This window comes from Onychomys torridus, chromosome 4, assembly GCF_903995425.1.
Source record: "Onychomys torridus chromosome 4, mOncTor1.1, whole genome shotgun sequence".
NCBI classification, from domain to species: Eukaryota; Metazoa; Chordata; class Mammalia; order Rodentia; family Cricetidae; genus Onychomys; species Onychomys torridus.
In genome coordinates, this window is record NC_050446.1 from 132,030,885 (window position 1) to 132,045,446 (window position 14,562).

General features: G+C 48.1%; 1 pseudogene; it reads left to right on the plus strand.

Moving 5' to 3' along the window:
- Positions 1-3,056: 3,056 nt before the first annotated feature.
- Positions 3,057-3,501, plus strand: LOC118581494 (annotated as a pseudogene).
- Positions 3,502-14,562: the final 11,061 nt, after the last annotated feature.

A 14,562-nucleotide genomic window follows, 5' to 3' on the forward strand; every position in this document is an offset into this window, starting at 1 on the left:
CCCATGCTTAGCCTGCTCTCCCAGGAAGGACTGATTTCAACACAACCTCATATCCAATTGCCCCCTGAAGTCAAGTGGTCCCATCATTATGACCTCAGAAAGCTATGGCTAGTGAATGATGCTGGAGAAGGAAGCCAGCAGGTCCAGGCTACACAGTCTGCTACAGACACATCCACATAAATATGGCCTCCACCTGAAGACCCTGATACCATTGAAGCACAAAAGCCATACCAGTCACTGATACTACATGTAGTCAGCACAGAGGAAAGCGCACAGCCATTCAGCTCCAAAGCTGGACTTGATCTGTCTCAGGAGTCACATGCTATCCACATGTGCTGGCTCCATGTGGATTTTTCCTAGTGTCCATCTTCCTGGCATGGCTCCCTTAAGCTATTCCAGTGAACCAGACAGGCCATGGGAACTAAAGAAAGCAGGGCCTTCTTCAAAACTCATTTAATGAGGGAAAAATAAGTTCTCCAAAACTTCTTCCTTTGCATTTTCTTGTGATATTTTTAAATTAAAACTAATAATCAAACAGGGAGAGGGAATGGTACACATGTATGAATATATATCATTATCAATGAATGCATCATACATATATGTGTATATATATGTATGTGTGCTGTGAGTATATATGGCAATTTATTGATACATGTATGTATCAGTATGTATGCTTATGTATAAATACAAAATGTAAGGCACATGCATAAGATTTAACAACTTGGAAGTACATTGCACACTTTTCCAATGAGGTTGGTGGGAGCAAACTTACCTTGGAAGATGTATTGGCTGGTTTTGTGTGTCAATTCGACACAAGCTAGAGTCACCAGAGAGGAAGGAGCCTCAGTTGAGGAAGTGCCTCCATGAGATCCAGCTGTAAGGCATTTTCTCAATTAGTGATCAATAGGGAAGGGTCCAACCCATTGTGGGTGGTTCCATCCCTGGGCTGGAAAGCAGGCTGAGTAAGCCATGAGAGCAAGCCAATCAGCAGCACCCCTCCATGGCCTTTACATCAGCTCTTGCCTCTGGGTTTCTACCCTGCTTGATTTCCTGTCCTGACTTCCTTCAGTGATGAACAGTGGTGTGGAAGTGTGAGCCAAGTTAACCCTTTCCTCCCCAGCTTGCATTTCGGTCATGATGTTCCATCACAGCAGTAGAAACCCGACTAAGACAGAAGGACAGGGACCACAGGACTCTCCCTCTGCAGAGGGTTATTCACCATGGCTGTGGACCAGTCCACAGTTAGTCATGTTTGCAGGCTGCCTTGCTGAGCATAGGAGCAGCAGTCGAGGCCCAGTCCTCCAGTGTCAGCCCTCAGCTGCCTGTCCTCACCCACTAACCTCTGTGAGGGCTTTGGGCAGGCAGGTGGTTCTGTCTTCAAGACACTGGAAAAAGACAAGCCTTGGGACCAGCTGCCATGCTCAGTCGTGGACAGTCTGTCCTGTGAACCCAAGTTTGGAGGTAATCAGTTATTACTAGTCGCTGAGAGACCATCCCAAAGTGGCTAATCAGAGGGTTTAAACCAACAGCACTCAGTGCTGAATGATGATGGGAGGAAGGGTGGACTCGGTCTCCACACCATGGAACCTACAGGAGGAGGGACGTGCGTGTGTGTGTGTGTGTGTGTGTGTGTGTGTGTGTGTGTGTGTGTATGCATGTGTATTTATGTGAGTGTATGTATGAGTGTGTGTGTACCTGCATGTGCATATGTATGCATTTATGTATGTGTGTGTATGAAGGTGTGACATGTGCATATGTGTACATATGTGCATGTACGTGTTCACGTATGTGTGCACATGCATGTGCATGTTTGTATGCATAAAAATACATAAACACTCAGCTACTCAATTTAACAATTCCATTCTTGCAAACTATACTAAGAAAGTAGCCAGGAAATGAAAACAGGTTGCTAACAACATACATTAATCATGGCAGTCTTTGATTTTCTAAAAAATTAAACTCTACAAAAATGATGAAGTGAATTATAGGATGTCCAGAAAGTGAGACATTTGTACAACCATCAAGACTGGTGCCCACAAACTAATTTTAATAAGGGAATTGACAGCCTGGGGCAGAATGCCAAGTGAGCAACACAAGTCACAGGGGTGAAGTCCACCTCATAACAAGTAAGACTCGGGGCTCCCGGAGCCTCTGTCCCCTTCTTCACACCCTTGCTGCCTGTCCCTTGGTGGTTTTAAATTAGCTTGGAGCTAGGTGTGGTGGCTCACTTCTGTCATCCCAGCAACACTGTGTGTGATACTCCCAGTGAGATCTGGTCCCCGCCCTGTCCCACAGCTTCCACTGAAGACACTGTGAGACATGGAGCTTCCCTCGAACCCGTGGACCTAACCAGAGTCAACACTGGTTCCCACCCTGGGTCCCCAACTTCTACTGAAGCTGCTCTGATTGTCTCAGGAAGACCCAGCTCACTGCAGGCGGCACCATTCCTTAAGCCTGAACTACATAAGACAGGAGAATGATAGATGAGCGCAAGCCAGGACAGCTTGTTCTCTCTTCTCCTAAGTGGGGACATGATGTGACAGGCTGCTTGAGTTCCTGCCGTGGCTTCCCCAGAACGACAGACTGTAGTTTAGAATTAGAAGTCAAATAAGCATTGGCCTCCCTTAAGCGACTTGGCGTCAGGGTGTTCTACAGGGACAGGGCAGCCATTTTGCTCTCATGAGAATGAAAATTACACCGTAGGAATGGAGTGTCTGGGTCCGAATAATACTGTATTGCCCACTTCTGGATTCCATGTTACACTAGGGACTGTGAATCTGGGCTGCAGCTGAGTGCCTGGTGCTCACAGGACAGCAGAATCCTAACAGCACACACTCCTAACAGGCTCTCTCTGTCTCTGTCTCTGTCTGTCTCTCTCTGTCTGTCTGTCTCTCTCTCGGATCAATCTGTGTCCCTGGGGAATCATAGCTAATCTCAGCTGAGCAATGCACTGGGACCTTTTCCTGAGAAACAACTCTGCCTGCCTCCTAAACACATTTTAAAAAATGAGACCAGACCTTCTCTGGTTGCAGGCACTTTGGGGTGACCATTCAGACATGGTCAAGCCCAGAAACCACACCACACACAACCAACCCTGAAAATGGCAGAGCAGCGGCACCAAGAAACCCAGGTCACAAAGATACGAATCTCTCAGGAGGGTCGACCCCAAGTTCCTGAGGAACATGCGCTCTTCCAAGAAGCACAGCAATAAAGGTCTGAAGAGAGGGCAGGCAAACAGTGCGAAGGCAGTGGGTGTGCATGCAGAGGCCGTTAGGCCCCTGTGAAGCCCGAGGTGGTTAAGCCCAAGACGCCAAAGGGCCCTGGCCACAGCTCAGCTAACTTGCTTTCATCACTCACCCCAAGTTTGGGAAGGGCATTAGAAGCTACATGGCCAAAGGTAGTGGGCTCTGCCAGCCAAGGCCCAAGGATTAAACCAAGGCAGAGGCCTCGGCTCCAGCTCATGCCCCCAAAGGTGCCCAGGCCCCTGTGAAGGCCCCATAGAAAAGGTTTCTGTCTGCCAATGTGAACACAGACAGACTGCTGTGACACACCTACACAGTATTTACAGGCGATCAGTGCTCTATGCTGTTTTCACAAATAAACCTGGGTCAAGATCTGTTTTCAAAAAAAGAGACGAGAGTATGTGGTTCCATTGGTACTTGCCTAGTGTTGGTGAGGTTCTGGGTTAACAGCTCCTCATAAACCAGGTGTGGTGATTCACTTCTGTAATTTCAGCATTGGGGCCAGGGGGATCAGGAGTTCAAGGCATCCTAAGCTACATATTCACTTTGAGGCTAGCCTGGTCCATGAGATCTTTAAACAAAACAAAACGTGGAGGTCTGGAGAGATGGCTCAGCAGTTAAGAGCATTCACTGCTCTTGCAGAGAGGACCCACAGCTGCCTGTAACTCCAGCTCCAAGGACTAGACTATGCGGTCCTTGCAGGCACTTACACTCATATGTGCATGCCTACACACAGACACATACATATACAGTTAAACATTTTTTAAATCTTTTTGAAAAATGAGACTAGACAGAAAACAGAATCTAGCTTCTAGCAGTCGATGCATACTAACTACATGTCATGGCTGTTCACATACCTAACACATCTGCTTGGGGTGGTAACCACCACACAGTTCAGAACCTGCTACTCTACATACACCTGTGTACTGACACCTTTTCCTGCCATCAGATTGGCTCTGACAATAAAAATAGTAAATAAGTTTATGAGCTGATTACTTTCTCATTACGTCTATTTGTTCCTCTAGACCCATGCCGCTCCAACGCTTACCCCTGAGTACTCACCCAAAGACATCAGAATGAATACTTCTGTAACACAAATCTTAAAAGTTCTTATTAATAAAAACAAACCCAGGAGCCAGATATTGGGGTGAATGCTGGAAGATCAGAGAACACAAGCCACAGCTTCCTCACCTCAACAATCTTCTTCAGCCAATCCCGTTTCCTCAGACTGGAAGCCTCTGAGTCCTCATCCAGAATGAGTCTCAGCTGAACTGCTACTGCTCAAAAGCCTAAAAGCTTAACAGGCTCTAGTTCCTGGTCCTCATGCCTTATATACCTCTCTGCGTCCTGCCGTCACTTTCTGGGATTAAGGGCATGTGTCATCATGCCTGGCTGTTTCCAGTGTGGCTTTGAACTCATAGAGATCCAGATGGATCTCTGCCTCCAGAATGCTAGGATTAAAGGTGCATGTGCCATCATTTTCTGGCCTCTAGTGGCTGTTCTGTTCTCTGACCTGAGATAAGTTTATTAGGGTGCACAATATATTAGGGAACACAATATCACCACACACTTCTCTTTCTAATACACATCTGGAAATACAATAGGGCCTCTGACCAGACATTTCCATACACAGCTCTCTAGGATGTCCAAGAGGACATGTGGAGTCAGCTGTTCCCAGGTGTTACCCACGTGACCAGTGCACACTTCTCCACAAGGCTGGAGAGATGCTGGAACTCATGCTGAAGCTCCAGCCCAGGACCCCCAGATGCCCTTGCCTCTCTCTGCTCTGAAGCCCTGTGGTGCAGAGAGCCTTCCTCCAGGAGTGGCCGGGAACTGAAAGTGACTCCTGGAGGTAGATTGCTGCTGCAACACACTGATCACAGCACTACTGGGTCCTTAGTGTCTCCCTTATACACGATCTGAGGCCTGTGGGATGGCTCAGCAGGTACAGGTTCTTGCTGAGTTCCATTTCTGGAATCCACGTAAAGGTAGAAGGTAAGAACTCAGTTAAGTTGCCTTCTAGCTTCCAGACTCACACCGTGGTACACACATGTACACACATACACACATACGCACATACACACACATACACACATACCATCATTTGCACACACACCCCATGCACACACATACACACTATGCACAGGCACACACAAATACAGTCACAACAACAACAGAAACTAATAAAAAGGCTGATCTGGAGAGGTCTCTGCTGGCACTGCCACAGAGCTCCTGGTACCAGCCAATCCTACTTGGCCCTGCCACACCCGAGGTCAACCTGTCCTCAGGCTAACTGTTCCGGGGTCAGGAGCTCCCAGGCCATATGACTAGGTTGCTCAAGAGCAGTTAGAAATACAGAACAGTATTTAAATCTTTCCAACTTTTTAAATGTGGGTCATTTCTTCAAAACTCAGACACTGGGAGGTGGATATAAAAGCCTGCACATGGTAATGTGCCCGCGGCTGGAACCACACGTGGTTATGCCCCTGCCCGCCTGTCTAGTTAGGAGAAGACCGGGCCACAGGGACAAGGCATTATGGTAATGGCCTCTTTGCTTAACATCGGCTGGCCGAACTACGCTTTAGGCACAAATGAGACAAATTAAGGGCACTCAGCTGAGAAGGACAGGGTTTTTTTTCTCCCTGTTAAGGAGCTGAGCAAGAGAGTCATTAACTGCTCAGGGCTACTGGAAGGAAGGGTGGGGGAGGCCCCCAAACCCAGGAGGCTCCCAGAGCCTATGACCTGATTCTGTCCCAGCCTTGTCTTCATTGCTGGATGAGGGGAGTAAGAATCATGTTTTCTCCAGCCCCACAGAGCAGTGACAAGACCAAGGTGAGTGGGAGGTGGAATAATAATAATAGTTTATTATTATTATTATTATTATTATTATTATTATTATTATTATTGTCTCCCTGCTAGCCAAGACTGCAGATCCAAGTCTTAACTGCAAAGACCAGCTTGGCTGCTCTCATTGGTGTGGGTGCTGGCACCAACTCTTTACCAGTGTGTACCAACTCCTGACGCCATGGGCCACCCCCCTCACCTTGCATATAATGGCACAGTCTTTGGGCAGTATGGCATCATTTGAATACTCAACATCGCACATCTGGAGGTCTCCATTCTGGGTAGCCAGGGTGGCTGGCCACCCAGCAAAGCATACTTTGAAGCCCTGCTGGACTGCAGTGGAGGTGTAGCTAAGCAAGTTAAAGCTCAGTGCATCAGCAAGACTCTGACTCCAGGGAGAGGAGGGGGCTGGCTGCCAATGAGAGTCCCGGATGCTGCTGGGCGCCCTCCATGCTCAACATGTGGGCCCCAGGCCAGCTGTATGGCACCACCCAGAGCTTGTTGGAGATGCTCTGACCTACTGGGTTTGGCCCTGAGCTTTGAGGAGCTCCTTCAGCAAGCCATGTCACCCGAAGACTTGAGGTCACTGCCTACACGTCTTCCTGGCTCTCCTGGTGAAAAGGCAGAATGAGACTCCAGAAAGTCCGGATTTTGAGTTGATGGAGAAGTCTCACTCCACTTTAGTCTCTCTGGAAGCTACAGTCTCTCTAACCCACGGCAGGTGTGCACTCTGTCTGCCAGGACTCCATAACACAAATAAGTGCCACATCCTGTGTTCTACATTCTTTGACACTGCAAGTTCCTGAGGAACAGAGAAAGTCTATTGTAAATGGAAGTTTTTGTCCCACCAGCAACTCCCAAATACCCAGTAGCCACTTCCCAAATAATTGTTTCAGAGGCTTAATATTACTTATAAATGCTCAAATGGTAGCTCAGGCTTATTACTGACTAGCTCTTGCATTTACATTAACCCATAATTCTTATCTCTGTTTATCCATGTGGCTTGGTACCTTTTCTCAGTATGACATCCTCATCTTGCTTCCTCTGCATCTGCTGGTGACTCCTGACTCCACCCTTCTCCTTCCCAGCATTCTCAGTTTTCCCACCTTTCTGCCCAGCTACCCACCTGTTAGTGCTTTATTAAACCAATTCAAGTGACAAATCTTTACAGTGTACAAGAGGATCATTCCACAGCAAGAGGATTATTCTTAGAACCTGTACTACCTAGGTTTTCTGAACTCTTCCAGATAAAATTCAGACAATTTACTGTTCACTAGAATCCTGTAGGCTGCAAATAGCAGAGTCCCTGGTCACACTAACATCCTGAACAAATGTTGCTTACTGTCTGGGGCATGGGTTGACAACACTGCAGGGACAGTGGCCTCATCTCCAGGGTTTTGATCTTTCATCACCCTGTTGGTGGCCCCATGAGCTGGGAGCATGTTGTCAGTGTTTTTTTCTGCTATGAAGGGGACTGAGGGGAAAAGTAAAGGCCAAGAACGTGACCTTTTTCAGGAGAGCAAAATATTTCTCACAGGCTGTCCATGACTTCAATTTGCATCTCCTTGTGTCTACCAGAGAGGAATGTGATGAGTTGAGACAATTAGTGGCCCATTGCCTTGAGCCAGGGCTACCTACCTGATGCCCAGATGGGTTCAGGCAGGTCTTCCCACTAGGGTTCAGCTGAAGGCTTATACTTCAAACCTCTCTCTTAAGAAGAAAAACCTTGTCGGGTGGTGGCGGCACACTCCCTTAATCCCAGCACTCGGGGAACAGAGGCAGACAGATCTCTGTGAGTTCAAGGCCAACCTGATCTACAGAGTGAGTTCCAGGGTAGGGTTTAAAGTTACACAGAGAAACTCTGTCTCTAAAAACCAAAGAAGAAGAAGGAGGAGGAGGAAAAGGAAGAGGAGGAAGAAGAGGAGGAGGAGGAGGAGGAGGAGGAGGAGGAGGAGGAGGAGGAGAACAACAACAATCTTTAGAGGTCGTCAACACAACCGGCCCCAGGGCCCCGGGTGCAGAGTAGGTAACCTGAAACTGGACTAAGTTGAAAAGTGTGGGTGTCCCTAGTGGCCAGGAGCCTTGTTGGAGTCAATGAATCAGAGCCCCTTGTCCCCAAGTATTGTGGATTGTGTCTGAGATTCCTCCACCGGCTCATGAATTGGTACACTTGGCTTGCAGTTGGTGGCGCTGTTTCGGGTGACTGAGGTTGGGAAGAGATGGGGCCTAGATGGAAAAGTACATCACTTGTGGGGGTAAGGCATGAGGGTTTAGTCCTGTCTCTTCCAGTCCAGATCTCTGCTTCCTGCTTGACAGAGATGTAGAAGCCTCAGGTGGACGACAAGCTCCCCCTGCCACAGGCCTGATGTGTGTGTGTGTGTGTGTGTGTGTGTGTGTGTGTGTGTGTGTGTGTGTGGTGTCTGTGTCTATGTGGGGGGTATGCATGTGTGTAGGGAGTGTGTGTGTCTGTGTGGGGGTGTGTAGTGTGTATTATAGGGTGTGTGTCTATATGTGTCTGTATCTCTTTGTATGTGGTGTGTATGTGTGTAGGGTGTATGTGTCCATGGGTCTCTCTGTGTGGGATGTGTATGTGTGCAGTGTATGTGTGGGGGGCATGCATACATACAGTGTGTAGTGTGGCATGTGTGTAGATGTGTTGGTGCTCAGCTGTGTGTGCAGGTGTGGGTGTTTGTGTATGGATACTCATGAGCATTTAGAGAGCAGAGGTCACCTAAGGCTTGCCCCTCAGGAGCTGTCCATCTACCTTGTCTTGAGACAGGATCTCTATCTCTCTGATACTTGAGGTATGCTGACTTGACTAGACTGGCTGGCCATTATGCCCCGTGGATTCCCCTTTCTCAGCCTCCCTGCACAAAGATTACAGATGTATACGGTTGCACTGGGCTTTATACATGGGTGCTGGGGATCTGAACTCAGGTCCTCCTGCTTATTGCAGCCAACACTTCACCAATGGTACCATCCCCTCAGCCCCACAATGATCCATCTTCAAACTGTAGCAAGGTTTCAGAGAACTAGAGCAAAGCCACAGAGCACAAGTCTGAAGTTTCAGTTCTGTGGGCTAGCTTTTGGAATGTGACCAGAAGTGGTCAGAGGCTGACAAACCAGCTGGCTCACTTAAGGTGGACCACATAAAACAAAAGCACAAAATGAAACCCAGGCTCTTGGGTCTGCAAAGCCTTGTGGGCAGGGCCAAGCCCGTTGCGGTCCTTGAAACATGAGGGACAGAAGGAATCAGACAACCCTACTGATGGGGACCGTATGACAGCCATTAAGTCTCTTGGCCTGCTGAAGATGACCAGTGGTGGTGATCCAGGTACGGATGCTGCCAAGAATGAGGGACCCAGCAAGCTCTCTGGAGATGTCGGGCAGTCTCGGATCATTTCACAAGCCAAGTCCAGGCTCGTCACTACAGAATGCACAGGGTCTCCCTAGGAACTGAATGGGATGGTGATGTTGGCACAGGCCCCAGGTTTGACACAGTAGGAAGGAAATCTGAGGTAGGTGGAGGAAGGAGTGGGGAGCATTAGAGGACATGGGGGCCTCAGGTGTCTCAGTTCTGTGAGACACATCTGGTGGGGTGGTGAAGCGAGCGTCAGTGATATGTGATGCTGGGCAAGTTTTTTCCCCTCTGAGGACCTCTGTCTCCCCAAGTGCACAACAATGGGGAGGGGATTTGGGGTGTGCAGGAGATGTGGGAACAGCAGAAACTGACATGAAGCCATCAACAACAAACAGATCAGGATTATTCTATCCAACTGTGCCCAGTCCTTGTGGGGCCAGGCAGGGGTGCTTGGGTCCCTGTCACCCCCACCTCCACCACCACAGCCATGTGGTCCAGTAGCCAAACAGCAAATTAGAACATTCAATACCCAGTTAAAATTGAGCTTCTGGGAACAATGACTAAACATTTTGGTGCACTAAAATCCCTTGTTCCTCACTCTGAGGCTCCAGTCTGACTGTGCCGTCTGTATTCTGTCTGGCAGCTATGATGGGAAGGTGTCTGGCAGCAGAGAGAGGTTGGGGGTTAGGGCTCACACAAGCTAAAGGGGTCCAGATCTGGCACACTTGAACCTAAAACTCTGAACTGATGAAATCCCACTCCAAAATACAAAGATCTAATCTAAGCAAGCCAGTAAAAGGAAGTACCCAAACTAGCAAGTGGGCCCCATTTCCCCAGCCAGGAAGTGCACCCCATTTCCCCATCCAGATCAATTCCTGGTTCTCAAGGGATGCATCTTGACAAAGGCCTCATGCTTGCTTCTCTGCAGAACAGAGCACGGCTCAGGCAGAGACAACAGTTGCTGGGCCAGTTCAGGCTGTTGACCTTCTGGAGGACATGCCACTGCCTGAAAGACACAGACAACTCCCATTGTGGGGGTGAAGGGTCAGCACATCAAGTGAGGCCCTTTTCTAACATCTATGCATAGTTGGGGGTTTAGTAACATGACATACATCACATATCTGGAAACTTGTATGGCCAGTAAATGCTGCTAACTGTAACGATCATGGACAGTGAGTGGCCGTCTCTGCTCGAAGCTCAGCAGCAGGGCTCAGGTGTGTCCCCAACCCTACTCTGTCCCTCCACAGAATGGGGTCTCAACTGGGCCAGCCTCCTAGAACTCTGGTAGGTGACTCCGATGGCACCAGAAAGAATGGAACTGTGTGGAGCAGGAATAAGTACCCAAGAGTGTGAGATGTTTTATTTTAAAGGAAGGATGGAGAGAGAGCTCAGGGCAGGGTGCCCACCTTGTGTAGGTGAGGCCGTAGGTATGATGCCCAGTACCACAAAACAGTTAGCAGCTGGAAGAAAAGATGGAAAGCTCTGGGACCGTGGCAGACCACATCTGTGGCTGGTAGCAATCTTTCTCATACTCCCCAGAGGCCCCTCGGAGCTCTACAGCCAGGCTTCTCTTGTTCATAAAGCAATAACAACACAGAGCTAGAGGCCAAAGGCCTTTTCAGTGTGAAGCTGGGCCTGAAGGAAGATGACTGTCTCTCTGATGAGTCCACACACATCACCGTTAACAACCCTAGACCATGCTGCCCACCCAGCGGGCCGGCGCTTCCGAGGTCAGACGGCGGTTAATGAGACTGCCATCCTTAATTAATCTGCCAGGCGAAGCCTCTTCACTTCCAGCCAGCCAGTGTGTCTGTGTGTGTGTGTGTGTGTGTGTGTGTGTGTGTGTGTGTGTGTGTGTGTTTCCTGTCTCCTTTCAACAGCTCATTGTCTGTGGCTTCCCAGGTCAGCCCAGGCACCTGAAGGGTATCTTCTGACTTTGAGGATCTGTGTGTTTCATAGACACCTCTTCAGTTTCAGACTGTTCCCCCAGGAAGCCGATCAGTTGAGATCTGAGACTGAGCCCCTCTGGGCTTCAAAATTCCTAGGAGATGAGGCAGGTAGACCCACCCTGAACTCACGGGAGCTAGAACCCATAGTGTATATATGAGTGTGTTATGAGTGTGTGTGGTGTGTAGGGCAGGAGAGAGAGAGAGAGAGAGAGAGAGAGAGAGAGAGAGAGAGAGAGAGAGAGAGAGAGAGAAGCCCATTGTAGTCCATCTTCCAGACTCAAAAGCTACCTCAGGACCTTTTTACCTGCTCCAGAGATGGCATGAAACCTCTTTGAACCTCATTTTGTCCCACAGAAAAGACATGGGAGAATAGTAATGACTGGGGCTTAGGTGACTGATCTGCATGGCGTTAGGCTGAGAGGTAAGCTGAGGCTGGTGCTGGGTTGCCATTAGGCAGAAGCATCCCTGAGCTGTTGGCATCCCTCGGCTTACTCCTTTTAGAACACCATATTCTGTATTAAAACATCCATCAAAAGTCAGGGGCAAATTCCCACTGTGTCTGGAACATATTGTGGGAGAAAGGCCACCCTTAGGTAGTAGTGTCCTCTGAAAATGCATGCAGCCTCAGAGAGAGCAGAAATGCACAGAAGCAGTTCTACAATGCTCATGGCAGAATCGAGAAGGTGAATATGTGGGTGTCCATGGGTTCTGTCAGCTCCCCGAGCTGCAGCTGCAGGGGTGTGTGTGTGTGTGTGTGTGTGTGTGTGTGTGTGTGTGTGTGTGTGTGTGTGTTACCTGTGTGTACATGTGCATGTATAGGCCAGGGGTCAGCCTCAGGTGTTGTCCTCAATCACTCTCCACCTTATTTTCTTGATATAGGGCTTTTCACTGAACTCGTAGCTTGCCAGATTTGGCTAGAATGGCTAGTCCATGAGCTCCAGGGATCTGCCTCTGTAGAGGTTTGAATGAGATGTCCCCCATAGTCTCAGGTATTGAATACTTGGTCCCAATTGAATAGTTGGTGGTACTGTTTGGGGAGGCTGGCCCTCAGTTGGTGGCACTGTTTGGGGAGACTTGCAGGTACAGCCTTGCTAGAGGAAGTTTCTGGGGGTGGGCTTTGTGGTTTCAAGGCCATGAACCATTCCAGGTTCACTCATGCTGCTTGTGCTCATGGTTCAAGGTGTGAGTCCTTAGCTTGCTGCCCCAGACACCCCAGCTGCCACCCCTGCAGCCTCCCTGTGATGCTGATAGACTCTTACCCTCTGGAACCAGAAGCCTAAACTATCCTTCCCTTCTGCAAATCACCTTGGACATGTTGCTCTATATTTATACAGGCTATCTCCAATGTTCTCAATGCTGGGGTTGCTCCCATTGCTGGGGTTACCATTGATGCTGGAGTTGCCATTGATACTGGGGTTGCCGTTGATGTTGGTGTTGCCATTGATGCTGGGGTTGCCATTGATGCTGAGGTTACCATTGATGCTTGGGGTTCCATTGATGCTGGACTTGCCCCAATGCAGGGCTTGCCCCTGATGCTGGGGTTATGGTGTGAACCCTGCACTTCTCATATGTGTACTGAGAATCTGAATAACTCATGCTTAGGCAGCAAACACTTTACCTACTGAGCCATCTCTCAGTTCCTGTGAGTTTTAACATTTTTATAGCACACTATTTGGAGGTACAGCCCTCATTACCCCAGAATCAGGGCAAAAGTGCTACATCCTTATATTCCTCACGATTTCTCAGAACCTTATGTAAAGACCAGTTTACAAACCATTGTTACTGCCAGATTTTCCAGATAAAAGCCGTGTTTCATTCAAGGACAAGTCTTAAAAGTTAGATGACTAGTGGATTCTTTTTGTGTGTATGACAGGGTCTCCTGTAGCCCAGGCTGGCCTCCAACTCACTGTGAAGCAAAAGATAACTTTGAATTTCTGATTCTCCTGCCTCTGCCTCCCAAGTATTGGAATTGCAGGCAGGTGCCATTATGTATCGTATATGTGATGTTGAGGATCAACGATCTACCTACTGAGTGATGCCCTCCACCTAATTTTTAGACTTTTATTGTTTTGTTATCATCATCTTCGTCAGTGTGTGTAACATGTGAGTGCAGGCATCTGTAGTGTACACGTGGAGGTTCATATTTCTTAGTGCTTGTGGAACACTTGAATGCAGGTAATGGGTAATGTCATTCTGTATGCTGTGAATATGTGTTGCTCTGATTGGTTGATAAATAGAGCTGTTTGGCCAATGGTGAGGCAGAATAAGGTTAGGCGGGACATTCTAACTAGAGAGAGAGGAAGGAGAAAGAAAGAAAAGGGGAGAGCTGCTAGTCACCACCAGGAGAAGCAAGATGTAAAGTACTGGTAAGCCACAAGCCACGTGGCAAAAATATAGATTTATAGAAATGAGTTAATTTAAGATGTAAGAGCTATTTAGCAAGAAGCCTGAGCCATTAGGCCATACAGTTCACAATTAATATAAGCCTCTGTGTACTTACTTGGGGGACTCGAGTGGGAGAGATTTGTCCCAACCACTGGCCAGCTGGGACACAGGAAAACTTCCAACTACATTTGGCATACCAATATGGGGCTCTTGAATTTCCATAAGGCCTAGAAGAGTTTTAAAAGGGCTTCTAAATACACAATAATGGAGCCGAAAAAAGCTTTCTATTTCATGTCTCATGCGGCTCAAGATACAGAGAAGACAAGGTACAGAGACGCCATGGCATGCAGACTTGAGCTACAGTATGGTGGGTTCACGGTGTATGGGCTTGAGTGCAGCATGGCAGATTCCTGCCACTGTGTACAGTGGCATCTGCAAGCTGTGCAGCCTGGTGCTTGGTGGATATAGCTTTTGCTAGTACAGACAGAAAAAAAAAGGAAAGAAAGAAAAGTTTTCTGAGCTACATGCTGCTGGATAGAAGCATAGACCTACTGTTTCACAGAGTCAAAGATGAGCGTGGTTCCCTCAGAGCTGGCGGTAAGCGTAGTTCCGCCATTTTGGAAAGCTGAGGTGGTGGAGCCAGCAGCCAAAGCTGCCATTTCAGTCCTAGTAATGCTGCAGTTTAAAGCAACAGATTCACAATAAAAACAAATTCAGATGAAATAAACCTCTAAATAGTTAGATATATATAAATATATATATATATATATATATATATATA